This window comes from Bubalus bubalis, chromosome 3 (assembly GCF_019923935.1).
Source record: "Bubalus bubalis isolate 160015118507 breed Murrah chromosome 3, NDDB_SH_1, whole genome shotgun sequence".
In the NCBI taxonomy this organism is placed as follows: Eukaryota; Metazoa; Chordata; class Mammalia; order Artiodactyla; family Bovidae; genus Bubalus; species Bubalus bubalis.
Genome location: NC_059159.1, coordinates 26,724,902 through 26,742,663, shown reverse-complemented (window position 1 = coordinate 26,742,663; position 17,762 = coordinate 26,724,902).

The following is a 17,762-nucleotide window of genomic DNA, read 5'->3' as shown; positions in this document are numbered from 1 at the left end:
GAAGACGATGGAGTAGGAATTAATAGGAAGGTATCTCCTCACTTAGACAATAATTGCACTGGCAGAATCTGTCTGATATAACTATTTTGGAGCTCTGGAATCTATTAATGGCTTGCTACTTCCAAGGGAAGGCTCAGACAGTAAATTACAGTTAATTTCAGTCAATTTCACCTATTAGCACAGTAGCAGGTGCCCATCCCTCATCCTCAGCCAGGTGGCAGGCAGCTGTGTCCACATTCCTGGAGCAGTGTGCAAATAGCTTGCAGGAACCGGAGTGGGCCTAAAGGACCCTGTCTACCAAAAACCAGGAATTTGCGCTTTAACTGCTGATTTCTGCTTCTGACCTTAGAGGTATAATCATGAGGCCAGCTATTGTTGTTGCTCTCCTTCCTCCCCTCCTGGTAGCCCAAAATCTATCAAAACTAAATCTTGAAGAAACAGAACATCTGAATAGATCCATGACTAGTAAGGGGATTGAATCAATAATCAAAAATCTTCCAACAAAGAAAGCCACGGTCCTTGTGGCTTCACTGGTGAATTCTACCAAATATTTTAAGAAAACCGATACCAATCCTTCTCAAAATTCTCCAAAAAACTGAAGAAAAGGGTAAACTTTCTGTGCTTAAATGACTATTCTATGAAGCCAGAATTACTTGATACCAAAGCCAGAACAAAAGGCCTACAAAAAACTATAGACCAATATCCTTTTATGGACACTGACGCAAAAATTCTCAACAAAATACTAGCAAACCTAACTGAGTGGTATATTAAATAAGTTATACATTTTGATCAAGTGGGACTTATTCCTGAAAGCAAGGACACTTCACATATGCAAAGTGATCAATGTAATACACTACACTTGTTGAATGAAAGGAAAAAACAATCATCTTTATTGATACAGAAAAAGAATTTGACAAAAGTCAACACCGTTTCACCATAAAAACACTCATCAAACAAGAGAAGGTAACCACCTCAACATAATGAAAAGCTATATATTAAAAACCCACAGGGAACATCATATTCAATGGCATAAGACTAAAAGCTTCTCCTCTAAAATCAGGATCAAGGCAAGAATGCCTGCTTTTGTCCCTTCTATTCAACATGGTATTGGAAGTTCTAACCAGAGCAATTAGGCAAGAAAAAGAAATAAAAATCACCTGAACTGGAAAGGGGAAAATTAAAATCATCTCTGTTCACAAATGACATGATGTTATATGATTTTTGCTTGTTTGTTAAGTCTGTAAATCATGTCCAACTCTTTGCAACCCCATGGAATGCAGCACACCAGGCTTCCTTGTCCTTCACAATCTCCCAGAGTTTTCTCAAACTCATGTCCATGGAGTTGGTGATGCCATCCAATCATCTCATCCTCTGTCTCTCCCTTCTTCTCCTGCCTTCAATCTTTCCCAGCATCAGAGTCATTTCTAATGAGTTGGTGGCCAAAGTATTGGAGCTTCAGCTTCACCACTAGTCCTTCCAATGAATATTCAGGGTTGATTTCCTTTAGGATTAACTGGTTTGATCTCCTTGCTGTCCAGGGACTCTCAAGAGTCTTCTCCAGCATCACAGTTCAAAAGCACCAAATCTTTGGCTCTCAGACTTCTGTGTGGTCCAATTCTCACATCCGTACATGACTACTGGAAAAACCATAGCTTTGACTATATGGACCATATTTGGCAAGGTGATGTCTCTGCTTTCTTTTTAATATACTGTCTAGATTTGTCAAAGTTTTTCTTCCAAGGAGCAAGCATCTTTTAATTTTGTGGCTGTAGTCACTGTTCGCAGTGATTTTGTAGCCCAAGAAATTAAAATCTGCTACTGTTTCCACTTTTTCCCCATCTATTTGCCATGAAGTGATGGGACTGGATGCCATGATCTTAGTTTTTTGAATGTTCAGTTTTAAGCCAGCTTTTTTCACTCTCTTCTTTCACCTTCATCAAGAGGCTCTTTAGTTACTGTTTGCTTTCTGCCATTAGGGTGGTATCATCTGCATATCTGAGGTTATTGATATTTTTCCCGACAATCTCGATTCCAGCTTAAGCTTCATCCACCCCAGCATTTTGCATGACATACTCTGCATAGAAATTAACTAAGCAGAATGACAATATATGGCCTTGATGTACTCCTTTCCCAATTTTGAACCAGTTCGTTTTTTGATGTCTGGTTCTAACTGCTGCTCCTTAACCTGCATACAGGTTTCTCAGGAGGCAGGTAAGGTGGTCTGGTATTTCTATCTCTTTAAGAGTTTTCCACAGTTTGTTGTGATCCACACAGTCAAAGGCTTTAGTGTAGTCAATGAAGCAGAAGTAGATGTTTTTCTGGAAATCCCTTGCTTTTTCTATGATCCAAAAGATGTTGGCAATTTGATCTCTGGTTCTTCTGCCTTTGCTAAATCTAGCTTGTTCATCTGGAAGTTCTTGGTTCACATACTGTTGAAGCCTAGCTTGAAGGATCTTGAGCATTACCTTGCTAGCATGTTTAATGAATGGAACTCTACAGCAATTGGAACATTCTTTGGCATTGCCTTTCTTTGGGATTGGAATGAAAACTGACATTTTTCAGTCTTGTGGCAATTGCTGAGTTTTCCAAATTTGCTGATTTGATTTATATGTGGAGAACCCCAAATATTCCATCAAAAAAAAACCAGTTAGAATTAATAAATGAATTTGTTGTTGAAAACAGTGAAAGTCGTTCAGTCACCAGGCTCCTCTGTCTATGGAATTCTCCAGGCACGCATACTGGACTGGGTAACCATTCCCTTCTCCAGGGGATCTTCTTGACCTAGGGATCAAACCCAGGTCTCCTGCACTGCAGGTGAATTCCTTACTGTCTGAGCCACCAGGGAAAGGCCCATCAGAGTTTGGAGCAGAGAAAGATATTGCAAGAGCCAAGCAAGGAGAATGGGGCAGCTCATGCTCAAAAGACCCAAATTCCCTGATGGTTTTGGGGGGAAAGTTTTTATAGGCAAAATTTAGGGAGAGGTCTGCAGGGTGTGCCCTTCCTCTGATTGGTTGGTGGTGAGGTAACAGAGTGGTGTTCCAGAAATCTTCCTTCTGTTTCCAGCCAGTCTGGGGTCCATGTGCTTATACTCTAAACTTATCATCCCCACCTGGGTGGGGGCCTCAGGTCCTATAGAAGAGCTCGGAGATATGTATCAGATTGTTATGTACATTTCTTGACAGGAAGCTGGGGCCCTGCCACACTGCTGCACTATTGATTCTCTCTGCTTTCCCTCACTCCTCTAATTAGTAACTGGATATGCCATTTGGAACTTCAAAGGAACTCAGGGATGGTCTAGAAGATTGAATTCTTCTTCCCCCAAATAAGAAATGGTGTGTGTTGGGGTCTCCAGGAGCAGACAGAAAGGCTTTTGTACCTGGGAGGGCACCATAGGGTCCTGCTCGGTTTCAAACTCAAAGTAGCAAAGTAGCAGGATACAAAGTCAGCACACGAAAATAAGCTGCATTTCTACATACCAACAATGAAAAAAATGAAAAGGAAATCATAAAAATAATCCCACTTACAATAATATCAAAAATATTAAAATACTTAGGAATTAACCAAAGAGGTGAAAGAGATGTATAATGAAAACTACAAAACATTGCTGAGAGAAATTAAAGAAAATAAATGGAAACACATCTCATGAAGATTTAATAAAATTAAGATGTCAGTTCTACCCAGAGAAAGCTATAGATTCAATGTAATCCCTTTCAAAATCCCAAAGTTTTTTTTTTCAGAAAAGAAAAACCCATCCTAAGAGATTTACATGGAGTCTCAAGAGTCTCCAAATAACCAAACAATCTTGAAAAACAAAAGTAAAGCTGGAGGACTCTCACTTCCTGGTTTCAAAACTTACTACAAAGCTACAGAGATCAAAGAAGCGTGACACTGGCATAAAAACAGATATATGGAATAGAATAGAGAGTCCAGAAATATACCCTCCCATATATGATCAAATGATTTTTGACAAGGGAATTCAGGCCCTTCAATGGAGGAAAGGGCAATCTTTTAATAAATGGTGCTGAGAAAACTGGATATTTACATACCAAAGAGTGAAGTTTGACCCTTACCTAACATCATGTACAAAAATAAACTCAAAATGGATCAAAGACCTAAATGTAAGACCTAAAAATATTTTTTTAAAAGCCATAGGAAAAAACCTTTACAATGTTAAATATGGTAATGATTTCTTGGATATAACACCAAAGATACAGATAACGAAAGAAAAAATAGGCACACTGGACTTCATGAAACAAAAATTTTATGCATCAAAAGACAACAGCAATAGAGTAATAAGGCAACCCACTGAATGGGAGAAAATATTTTAAAATCATGTATCTGATAAGGGATTAATAATCAGAATATACATTATGAAACTCCTAAAGGTGAACAACAGAAAAGCAAAAAGCTTTCTTTTAAATGAGCAAAGGCCTTAAATACATGTTTCTCCAAAGAAGATGTATAAATAAACAGTAAAAGTGTGAAAAGATGCTCAGCATCACTCATCATTAAGAAAATGGAAATCAGAACTCCAGAGAAGTATTAGCTTACTCCCATTACAACAACTACTATCAAAAAATCAGAAAGTAAGTGTTGGTGCGGATATACATGCTTGGTCACTCAGTCATGTTCAACTCTTTGCGACTCTTTGGACTGTAGCCCTCCAGGCTTCTCTGTCCATGGGATTTTCAGGCACGAATACTGGAGTGGCTTGTCATTTCCTTCTCCAGCTGAGGATATGGAGACACTGAAACTCTAGTACACTGTTGGTAGAAATGTCCAGTGGTGCAGCTGCTGTGGAAAACAGTACAGCAGTTCCTTAAAAAACTAAAAACAGCATTGCCATACGACTCAGCAATTCCACTTGTGGGTATACACCCAAAAGAACTGAAAGTAACGTGTTGAAGAGACCGTGTGCACACCCGTACTCATAGCAGCGTTATTCATGATAGCTAAAATGTGGCAGCAATTCATGTGTCTATAACAGATGAATGGATAAACAAAATGTGGTATGTACAGATGATGGAATATTACCCACCTTAAAAAGGAAAGAAAATCTGACATATGCTGCAACATGGACGAAACTTGAGGATGTTATGTTAAGTGATATAAGCCAGATCCAAAAGACAAATATTATAGATTCCACTTCTATAAGGTACTTACAAGAGTCAAAATCATAGCAACAGAAAGTGGAATAATGGTTGCCAGGGGCTAGGGGAAATGGAGAGAGAATGGAGAGTTATTATTTAATGACAGTTTTATAAGATGAAAGGAGTTCTGGAGATGGGTGGTGACGATGGTTCCACAAAATCATGAATGAATTTGATACCACTGAGCTGTTCACTTAAAAATGGCTAGGATGGTAAATTTTACGTTGTGTTTTATTTTACCACAACAAAAAAATTGAAAATAAGTTGGAAAAACAAACCAAGACAACAACAAAAACAACCAAGTGCATAAGCAAGCTGGGTAGAATATCAGAGGTGGAAAATTAAGATTTACTTAGAAAATTCCCTGGTTGTCCAGTGGTTAGGACTCTAGGACTTGATGCTTTCACTGTCCTGGCCATGTTTTAATTCAGAAGTCAGCAAACTAAGCTTTATGAGCCAAATCCCGCCAGTTGAGTTTTTGTAAATAAATTTTGAAAGTGAAAGTCGCTCAGTTGTGTCCAACTCTTTGTGATCCCATGGACTATACAGGTCATGCTCCAGGCCATGATACTGGAGTGGGTAGCCTTTTCCTTCTCCAGGCATCTTCCCAACTCAGGGATCAAACCCACCAGGTCTCCTGGATTGCAGGCAGATTCTTTACCAGCTGAGTCACAAGAGAAGACCAAGAATACTGGAGTGGGTAGCCTATCCCTTCTCCAGCGGATCTTCCTGACTCAGGAATCGAACCAGGGTCTCCTGCATTGCAGGCGGATTCTTAACCAACTGAGCTATCAGGGAAGCCCAAATAAAGTTTATGTCTTATAAAGAAAGTTTGTGTCAGCATGTATATTACATATGTGTGTGTGTGCTAAGTCGCTTCAGTCATGTCCGACTCTTTGTGACCCCATGGCCTGTAGCCCATCAGGATCCTCTGTCCATGGGATTCTCCAGGCAAGAATACTGGAGTAGGTTTCCATGCCCTCCTCCAGGGGATCTTCCTGACCCAGGGATCAAACCCACATCTCTAATATCTCCTGCATTGGCAATCGAGCTCTTTACCACTAGTGCCACCTGGGAAGCCTGTGTGTGTGTGTGTGTGTGTGTGTGTGTGTTTATAATACACTTCTGCCCAAAGGAGGTACATCTAGATGAGTAAGTGAAGTGAAGTTGCTCAGTCGTGTCCGACTCTTTGCGATCCCATAGACTGTAGCCTATCAGGCTCCTCTGTCCATAGGATTTTCCAGGCAAGAGTGCTGGAGTGGGTTGCCATTTCCTTCTCCAGGGGATCTTCTGGACCCAGGAATCGAACCCAGGTCTCCCGCATTGCAGGCAGATGCTTTACCGTCTGAGCCAACTAATGTCTTCTTCCTTTAGTCTCTGTGTCTCTAAGTGAGCAAGAGCCACACACTTGGCTTAAAGTCATGGTCCAGTATGAAGGAGGGACACGATTTATCCAAATTTGCATTTATCACTGCAATAGAGCATCTACAAATTACCCCCCCTTCTACACCCCAGTTGGGGCTTCCCAGTGGTGCTAGTGATAAAGAATCTGCCTGTCAATGCAGAAGACACAGGAGACATAGATTCCATCCCCTGGTCTGGAAGATCCCCTGGAAGAGGAAATGAAAACCCACTCCAGTATTCTTGTCTGGGAAATGCTATGGACAGAGAAGCCTGGTGTGCTATAGTTCATGGGGTCGCAAAGAGTCAGACATGACTTAGAGACTGGACGACAAGAACAACGCCCAAATTATTGCTGTTTAAATAAACTGCAAATTGTAAAAAGCAATAAACTGTGCTTTGTATTGGGCCCTGGATGCATAAACTGAAGCTGAGTTTGATCAGGTAAACTTTAACAATGTAAAAAACTCTTGAACCTGGAGGCAGGAAACTTGTTTTGTAGAATCTTTTTGTTTTGAAATCATATATTCATAGGAAACTGCCAAGATTGTACAAGGAGGTCCCAAGTTCCTTTTGCCCAGTTTCCTCCAATGATTGCTTTTTATGTAATGCCCAGTGTTTACTATCTTACATACAGTATCAAAGTCAGGAAACTGACATGGGTACAATGTGTGTGTATAATTCCATGTCATTTCATCACTTGTGTAGATTTGTGCAACCACCACTGCAGTCGAGATACAGAACTTCTCTATCACCACAAAGGTCCCCTCCTGCTGCTGCTGCTGCTAAGTCGCATCAGTCGTGTCTGACTCTGTGCGACCCCATAGACGGCAGCCCACCAGGCTCCTCCGTCCCTGGGATTCTCCAGGCAAGAACACTGGAGTGGGTTGCCATTTCCTTCTCCAAAGCATGAAAGTGAAAAGTGAAAGTGAAGTCGCTCAGTCGTGTCCGACTCTTTGCAACCCCATGGACTGCAGCCCACCAGGCTCCTCCATCCATGGGATTCTCCACGCAAGAGTACTGGAGTGGGGTGCCATTGCCTTCTCCGCCCCTCCTGCTACTCCTTTGTAATCATACCCACTCCCTCCCTCACATCACCTGATTCCTGGTCCTCAATAATGTGTTCTTCATCTCTTGCAGAGACTGAGTTTTAAATTCAGCTTCTGACCCTGCCAGTTGTGTGACCTTGGATAGGTCACTTTTCTTTGATCATCACATAAGACAAGGTTAGATTAATCAGCAGTTCTCTCAAAATTCCACAGTGTTTATGAAAACAAGGTTTTATGGTGAAACAAACGGGGGACAGTCGGCTTGAATGGAAGGTGGCTTCTTTGCTGTCAATTCTCAGCCCTTAAAATGCTAAGGTGAATCATGAATCGTACAGAGTGAGATGTATATGCAGCATTTTCCAAATTTATTTCAACACAGAATGCCACCCTCTTCTTTTAAAAATACCTTCTAGAACTAGTTTATTTTTTTAGGGATTGTACTTTGAGATATGCTGTTTCTGAGGGTCTCTGAGGTGCTTTCCAGGTGAAAATCTCTGGGCTATGACTTCTGTCAAAGTGTTAGTCGCTCAGTCATGTCCAACTCTTTTTCTGTGGGATTGGAATGAAATCTGACCTTTTCCAGCGGCCATTGCTGAATTTTCCAAATTTGCTGATTTGATGTTATATGTAGAAAATGCCAAAAATTCCACCAAAAAATGTTAAAATTAATAAATTTGTTGTTGAAGAAAGTGAAAGTCACTCATCAGGCTCCTCTGTCCTTGGAATTCTCCAAGAACACTGGAATGGGTAGCCATGCCTTCGTCCAGGGGATCTTCCCTGACCCAGAGACTGAACTGGAATCTTCTGCATTGTAGGCAGATTCCTTACCATCTGAGCCATCAGGACTCCCTTCAGGGGTTGAATTGTCCCCCTGCCAAAGATATCTCCACTGAGAAGCTCAGAATGTGACCTCATGTAGAATAAAGGTCTTTGAAAGGTAATTCAGGTGAGGATTTTGAGATGAGATCATGCTGGATCATGGTGAACTGTAAATTCCAGTAGGGAAGAACACACACCAACACAGAAGGAAAAGCCGTGTGAAGACGAGGGTAAAGATCGCAGGTCAGCTGTAAGCTAAGGACTGGCAAGGATTGCCCGCAGCCCCCAGAAGCCACAGTGGGGCATGGATTCTTCCTCAGAGCCTCCAGAAGAAACTAACCCTGCTAAAACCTTGATTTCAGACTTTTGGCTTCCAGAACTGTAAGAGAATTAATTTTCATTGTTTGAAGCTATCCAGGTTGTAGTTATTTGTTCTGACAGCCCCAGGAAATGCAGACAAACTTTGTTAAGAATTTTGGGGATACTGAGAACTCCCTTGTGGTCCAGTGACAATCCTCTTTTCAATGCAGGGAACTTGGGTTTGATCCCTAGTCAGGGAAATGAGATCCCACCTGCCTCAGGACAACTAAGCCCGTGTACTTTGGAGCCTCCACACCACAACGAGAAAGGAGCTCAAGTGCTGCAACTAAGACTGTATACAGCCAAAATAATAATAATAAATTAAATCATACATATTTTTAAAAAAGAATCTTGGGAATATTGAAGCCAAGAGGGGTCTCCTTTAAGTGTCTTGAGCCACCAAGCTCCTTCCCTACTCAGGGCCTTCCCACATGCTGGCCCCTCTCCCATGGGCACTCTTCCACGCTCTCTCATGCCAGTCACCTGTCTTTCTTCTGGCACTAGCTCAGTGCTGCCTCCTTAGAGGGGCCGTGCCTGACCTCCCCATCTAAAGCAGCTGCCACCCACTCTTCTCTACCACTGCGCATGTACTTTTTCTCCCCAGCACTGAGCCCACTGGGTAACCACAGGAGCACCTGTCGGGTTGTTAGATTAGCATCTGTTTTCCATGAGGGCAGAAATGGTGTCTTGTTTGTAGGCCTTTACCCAGGCCCTGGGGCCATGCCTGACACATGAGCGGTGCTCACCGTGTATTTATTGAAAAAAGAAAGAAAGGGAAGAAGGGACAGAGAGAAAGAACACCACAACTCCTCATGGAGTGAGACCCTGGGATCACACAGGTGGCACTGGGAGGCATTTGCAGGACTGGGGCAGCTCCTTCCTAGATGTTTCTCCTGCAGGACCTTTTGGGCATTTCTTCCAAGGCTTTTGCCTGTTGCAGGTAAGTCCGCCCCCTTCCCAGGCATTGTTTTAAACTGGATGGGACCTGCCCTGAGGAGCTTCGGCCCAGAGAGGAGAAACAGACTGTAAACACAGAAGCACATAAATAAGGCAATTTCCAGTACAGGGCCAAACCGTGAAGAAAAGAAAGCTGACTAGAAGGCAATGGCAACCCACTCCAGTACTCTTGCCTGGAAAATCCCATGGACGAAGGAGCCTGGTAGGCTGCAGTCCATGGGGTCACTAAGAGTCGGACACGACTGAGCGACTTCACTCTCACTTTTCACTTTCCTGCATTGGAGAAGGAAATGGCAACCCACTCCAGTGTTCTTGCCTGGAGAATGCCAGGGACGGGGGAGCCTCATGGGCTGACGTTTATGGGGTCGCACAGAGTCGGACACAACTGAAGCGACTTAGCAGCAGCAGCAGCAGTGTAAAAGAGAGGCCCTGAGAGGTGGGGGCAACTATCTGCAGGTGGTCGGGGGTGCATCTTTAAGGAAGTAACGGTTGAACTGGAACTAGAATGAGGAAAGTTGGTGGCCTTGTGATGTTCTGGAGAGAAGTACAGAGGGAGGGGTTCCCAGCAGGAAACCACCACAGACCCTGAGCCAGATGGATTTGGGGCAGTTGAGGCTCAGAGAAAAGGTCACCAGTGCTGGAATGATGTGAGCAAGGAGGAGACCAGAGGACCACATCCTGTCCACAGCCAGGGGCTGGAGTCTATTCCGTGGACAATTCATGCAATCATCAGAGGCCTTTAGGCAGGGGAGTAACTTATTTATCCTTATTTATGCTTTAGAAAAATCTGGCTACAGTAAACAGGATGAATTGCAGAGGGTGAGATGGAGATCAGTTAGGATGTCAGTAGGACTGTCTAGGTTAGACTTGGTGGTGACCTTCTCTAGGCCTGCAGTGGAGAAAGGGAGAGAAGGGGCATGGATCTCTTCTGCAGGCAGGATGAGGGGGTAAAGGAAAGAGAGAAATTAGGATAATTCAACCTTCTAAGATGGCAGAGTAGAAGGACCTGCACTCACCTCTTCCTGTGAGAACACCAAAATCGCAACTAGCTGCTGAACAACCATCAACAGGAAAAGGTTGGATCCCACCAAAAAAGAAGATACCCCACATCAAAGGGCAAATGAGAAGCCCCAAAAAGACGGCAAGAGGGGTGAAATCGCATTTAGAATCAAACCTCATACCTACCAGAGACGCTTGGGGGGTGCAAACAAAACCCTATGCATACCAGGACCCAGGGAAAGGAGCAGTGACCCCACAAGAGACTGAGCCAGACCTGCCTGTGAGTGCTTGAGTGTCTCCTGCAGAGGCACGGGTCAGCAGTGGCCTGCCACAGGGACAGGGGCTCTGGCTGCAGACCTGGGAGGCACCATGTGTGGCATAAGTCCTCTGGGAGGAGGTCGCCAATAGCCCCACCACAGAGCTGCCAAGCAGACGACCCACAAACTGAAGAACAATTATACCAAAGAAGTTCTGGCACTGTTGCAAAAGTTCTAGGGCCCACAACAGATTTCCCAACCTGGGGATCCAGAACAGGGACTGAGAACCCCCAGGGAATTTGATTTTGAAAGCCAGTGGGATTTGACTACAAAACTTCCAAAGTACTGGGGGAAAAGACTCTTGGAGGGCACAACAAAACCTTGTGCACACCAGGACCCAGAGAAAGGAGCAGTGACCCACAAGAGACTGAGCCAGACCTGCCTGTGAGGGTCTAGGAGTCGCTGACAGAGGCGTGGGTCAACAGTGGCCTGCCACGGTGTCAGAGGCACTGAATACAACAGTCCTGGGAGTTGTGGCATGTTGGCATAAGTCCTTTTGAAGGAGGTGGCCATTACTGCCATTACCCCTACCACAGTTTGGCCTTAGGCCAAACTACAGGGAGGGAACACAGCCCCACCCATCAGCAGAATATTGGATTAAAGATTTACTGAGTATGGCCTTGCTCACCAAAGCAAGACCCACTTTTCCCCACAGCCAGTCCCTCCCATCAGGAAGCTTCCACAAGCCTCTTATTCTCAGCCATCAGAGGGCAGACAGAATGAAACCACAATCACAGAAAACTATCCAAACTGATCACTTGGATTACAGCTTTGTCTAACTCAATGAAACTATGAGCCATGCTGTGTAGGGCCACCCAAGACAGACGGGTCATTGTGGAGAGTTCTGACAAAACGTGGTCCACTGGAGAAGGGAATGGCAAACCACTTCAGTATTCTTGCCTTGAGAAGCCCATGAACAGTATGAAAAGGCAAAAGGATAGGATACTGAAAGATGAGCCCCCAGGTTGGTAGGCGCTGAATATGCTACCGCAGAAGAGCAGAGAAATGGCTCCAGAAGGAATGAAGAGGCTGTACCAAAGTGAAAACAACATCCAGTTGTAGATGTGTCTGGTGGTGAAAGTAAAGTCCGATGCTGTAAGAATAATATTGCATAGGAACCTGGAATGTTAGGTCCTTGAATCAAGGTAAATTGGAAGTGGTCAAACAGGAGATGGCAAGAACGAACACTGACATTTTAGATGACCATTATATCTACTACCGTGGGCAAGAATCACTTAGAAGAAATGGAGTAGCCCTGATAGTCAACAAAACAGTCTGAAATGCAGTATTAGGTTGCAGTCTCAAAAACGACAGAATCATCTCTGTTTCCAAGGCAAACCATACAATATCAAAGTAGACAGTAATTCAAGTCTATGCCCCAACCACTAAGGCCAAAGAAGCTGAAGTTGAACAGTTCTACGAAGACCTACAAGACCTTCTAGAACTAATACAAAAAAAAGATATCCTTTTCATCATAGGGGATTGGAATGCAAAAGTAGGAAGTCAAGAGATAACTGGAGTAACAGGCAGGTTTGGCCTTGGAGTACAAAATGAAGCAGGACAATGGCTAACAGAGTTTTGCCAAGAGAACAAACATGCTCTTACAACAACACAAGAGACAACTCTGCACGTGAACATCACTAGATAGCCAATACTGAAGTCAGATTGATTATATCCTTTGCAACCAAAGATGGAGAAGCTCTATACAGTCAGCAAAAACAAGACCAAGAGATGACTGTGGCTCAAATCATTAACTCCTTATTGCAAAATTCAGACTTAAATTGAAGAAAGTAGGGATAACCACTAGGCCATTGAGGTATGACCTAAATTAAATACCTTACAATTATACAGTGGAAGTGACAAATAGACACAAGGGATTAGATTTGACAGAGTGCCTGAAGAACTATGGACAGAGGTTCGTAACATTGTACAGGAGGCAGTGATCAAAACCATCTCCAAGAAAAAGAAATGAAAAAAGGCGAAATGGCTGTCTGAGAAGGCCTTACAAATAGCTGAGAAAAGAAGAGAAGCTAAAGGCAAAGGAGAAGAGGAAAGATAAACCCATCTGGTGCAGAGTTCCAAAGAATAGCAACGAGAGATAAGAAAGTCTTCCTCAGTGATCAATGCAAAGAAATAGAGGAAAACAATAGAATGGGACAGACTAGCAATCTCTTCAAGAAAATTAGAGATACCAAGGGAATATTTCATGCAAAGATGGGCACAATAAAGGAAAGAAATGATATGGACCTAACAGAAGCAGAAGAAATTAAGAGAGGTGGCAAGAATACACAGAAGAACTATACAAAAAAGATCTTAATGACTGAATAACCACAATGATGTGATTACTCACATAGAGCCAGACATCTAGAGTGTGAAGTCAAGTGGGCCTTAGGAAGCATCACTATGAACAAAGCTAGTGGAGGTGATGGAATTCCAGCTGAGCCATTTCAAATCCTAAAAGATTGTGTGTAAGATGCTGTGTAAGTGTTGCACTCAATACGCCAGCAAATTTGGAAAACTCAGCAGTGGCCACAGGACTGGAAAAGGTCAGTTGCATTCCAATCCCAAAGAAAGGCAATGCCAAAGAATGTTCCCATGACCACACAATTGCACTTATTTCACATGCTAGCAACGTAATTCTCAAAATTCTCCAAGCTAGGCTTCTACAGTATGTGAAGCAAGAACTTCCAGATATTGAAACTGGATTTAGAAAAGGGAGAAGAACCAAATTGCCAACATCCATTGGATCATAGAAAAAGCAAGATAATCCCAGAAAAACATCTACTTTGGTTCACTGACGACACAACTTTTGACGGTGTGGATCCCAACAAACTGCGGAAAATTCTTCAAGTGATGGGAATACCAGACCACCTTACCTGCCTCCTGAGAAACCTGTATGCAAGTCAAGAAGCAACAGTTAGAACCAGACATGGAACAACAGACTGGTTCAAAGTGGGAAAGGAGTGTGTCAAGGCTTCGTATTGTCACCCTGCTTATTTAGCTTATATGCAGAGTCATGCAAAATGCCAGGCTGGATGAAGCACAAGCTGGAATCAAGATTGTTGGGGGAAATATCAATAACCTCAGATATGCAGATGACACTACCCTTATGGCAGAAAGTGAAGAGGCACTAAAGAGCCTCTTGATGAAGGTGAAAGAGGAGAGTGGAAATGCTGGCTTAAAACTCAACATTCAAAAAACTAAGATCATGTCATCTGATCCCATCACTTCATGGCAAATAGATGGGGGAAAACGGAAACAGTGATAGACTTTATTTTCTTGGGCTCCAAAACCACTGGAGATGGTGACTGCAGCCATGAAATTAAAAGACGCTTGCTCCTTGAAAGAAAAGTTATGACCAACCTAGACAGCACATTAAAAAGCAGAGACATTACTTTGCCGACTAAAGTCCATATAGTTAAAGCTATGGTTTTACCAGCAATCATGTATGGATGTGAAAGTTGGACCATAAAGAAGGCTGAGCGCTGAAGAATTGATGTTTTTGAACTGTGGTGTTGGAGAAGACAAACACCCGATGTTGGGAAAGATTGAAGGCAGGATGAGAAGGGGACAACAGAGGACGAGATGGTTGGATGGCATCACCAACTCAATGGACATGAGTTTGAACAAGTTTCAGGAGATGGTAAAGGGCAGGGAAGCCTGGCGTGCTGCAGTCTATGGGGTCGCAGAGTCGGACACCACTGAGTGAACAGGAAGAAGGATAATTCAGTTCTTGGGTTGAACAGCAGGCTGGTGGGTAGTACCACCCCACCTTTTTATGATGGGACAACTTGGGAAGGACTGGATTTGGGGTGGGGTGGAGGGGAGTTAGGACCTAGTTGGACTATGAAATGCATTCAAGTGGAGATGCTGCTGTTGTTCAGTCACGCAGTTGTCTGACTCTTTGTGACCCCATGGACTGCAGCACGCCAGGCTTCCCTGCCCTTCGCCATCTCCTGGAGTTTGCCCAAACTCATGTCCATTGAGTCAATGATGCCATCCAACCATCTCATCCTCTGTCATCCCTTTCCCCTCCTGCCTTTAATCTTTCCCAGTATCAGGGTCTTTTCTAATGAGTCAGCTCTTTGCATCAGGTGGCCAAAGTATTGGAGCTTTAGCTTCAGACTCAGTCCTTCCAATGAATATTCAGAGTTGATTTCCTTTAGGATTGACTGGTTTGATCTCCTTGCACTCCAAGGCACTTTCAAGAGTCTTCTCCAGCAGCACAGTTCAAAAGATCAATTCTTCGGCGCTCAGACTTTCCTAGTAGAGTGGAGATGTTAGGTAGTTAAATATATAAATCTAGATCTCAGAGGAGAAATCTCAGTCAGAGATAAAGATTTGTAATTCATCAGGCAACAGATGAAGATTATGAAGCCACAGCAATGGCTGAGACCCATAACAAGAGTGAGTGAAGGTGAAGACAAGAGGCCCAAAGACAGAACCTTGAGCCAACTGCCATTCAGAGTTGGTGGAGGAGAAGGAAAGTGAAGGAACCTGAAAAGGAGCAGAAGTGAATCATCACTCACCTATTCCCTGGGTCCCATACATGTCATGTGTGCTGTGTCAGAATCCTTTGAGCCTCTTCCTCATAGCAGGGTTAATAATACATGAATCATTTCCTTGGATGAAAACCAAGGAAGATGGCATCAGAGAAATCCAGGGAAAACGCTTCTTCAACGAGGAGGTGGCCAAATGTGCCAAACGCCCAGAGACTGAGTAACTGAGGCTCAAGAATTGACCTTTGACTCTGGCAAGAGGTAGGTGATATGGACAAGAACCATTTCATGTAATGATGGGGACAAAAGGCTGGTTGAAGCAAGAGAAATTGAGAACAGGAGGGATGAGAGGATCAAGAGAGGGTTTCTCTAAGAAGGGTCATAGGACACAGTGGTGCACAGGTGATCATGATGAAGATCCAATAATGAGAGAAACAGCTGACACAGGAGTAACTACAGGAGCAGCGTCCTGAGACGCTCTGAGGAGGGTAGAATCCGCTGGAGGTGTGGAATGCAGTTTCCACTGTAATCAAAGGCGGTGGTGGGAGCAGGGACAGAATTGGGTGGTTCTGGTGTGACTGCATCCATTATTTCCCTCTGAAGTGTGTGGTGCCATCACCACCTGAAATGGAGGTTGCAAGGGTGGGAGATTAGAGTAGAATTAGTCATCTCAAGAGGAAGTAAAGCTTCTATGGTGTTGAGGTTTGTAGTTTTGATTTTGAAGTGAGTCCAATCACACAGGTATACTGGTTCTTAAGCACACGTTGGATCCAGTCAGGATTTGGGATTTTTCCAGGTGAGTACAATGGATACAGAAAAGGACAAAGGAGGGATCCAGGACTCCAAGCTGGGGAAGGGCAGTGAGGATGTAGCTGGTGGTGCTGCAAGGGGCTAAGGCTGATGGCTCAGGGGTCTCAGAGATTCGCTGGTGTGGGGTAATTCAGTACCTGAGCTGGAGGGATAGGAGGATCAGGAGGTGGGAGGGTTGAATTACCAGGGATGACAAGATCAGGTGTGCCTATTTGAAGCTGTGGCCGAGGTGTGGTTGGGAGGAAAGGTGTGGTTGGAATCAAGGAGAGCCTCTGAAAACTCTTGGCTTCCCTTGTGGCTCAGCTGGTAAAGAATCCACCTGCAATGCAGGAGACCTGGGTTTGATCCCTGGGTTGGGAAGACCCCTTGGAGAAGGGAAAGGCTACCCATTCCACTATTCTGGCCTGGAGAATTCCATGGACTATACAGTCCATGGGATCGCAGAGTCAGACACGACTGAGCAACTTTCACATTCTGAAATCTCTTAGCTTCTCAGCCCCTCCCAACCTGGGAGTCAGAGAGCAACCTCCTAGCAGGACGGGAAGGGATACATCTCTCTATTGTGCAAACAGAGGCTGAGACTTGAAGATGCTGGATGCTGAAGCTAAAATGTCAGAAGCCAGAGTTCTGACTCTGAGTGCTAGGCTGAGGGAGCATTCTTGGTGTCACCCCTCCTCTTAGCTTCCGCAGCAGCCGAGCCCCTGGCTCCCCCTCCCAGCTCCCACCTGCTCCCTGCCTCACAGCCTTTCCTACATTCCCCAGCTCCCACCTGCTCCCTGCCTCACAGCCTTTCCTACATTCCCCAGCTCCCACCTGCTCCCTGCCTCACAGCCTTTCCTACATTCCGCAGTCCTCTGGGGAATCTCTGCTGACAGAAGGGCACGTCCACAGCCACAAGTAGTGCCTTCTCAGAGCTAACACTGCACCCATCACTGAAAAATGTTTGTGGCAGAATTTCATGTTTGTTTGCTCACTCGCTCGTTCACTTAGGTAATCATTCATTCACACACTAAGTGGCTCCACCTTTTGGTTATTTTTCATTAGGTTTGAGCTGCTAAACCAGCACAAGGGATAAATAATACGCAATCACTGTGAAACTGCTCAGCCCACCAGCCAGACGTCCAGCATGTACTGAGTGCCCATCACAGTCCTGCATAGGCGTGACAAACAGGTATCTTATGTCCTCATGTCTGACAAGTCCCATGTCCATCACTCACCTATTCCCTGGGTCCCATACATGTGTGTGCTGTGTCAGAATCCTTTGAGCCTCTTCCTCATAGCAGGGTCAATAATACATGAATTGCCATCTATCAAAGTTCACATGATATGTCCTTATTAACTTTTAAGGTTGCCTATATATTGCATTAAAGAGATCTTTTTAAAATTTGTGAAAGTCATGCT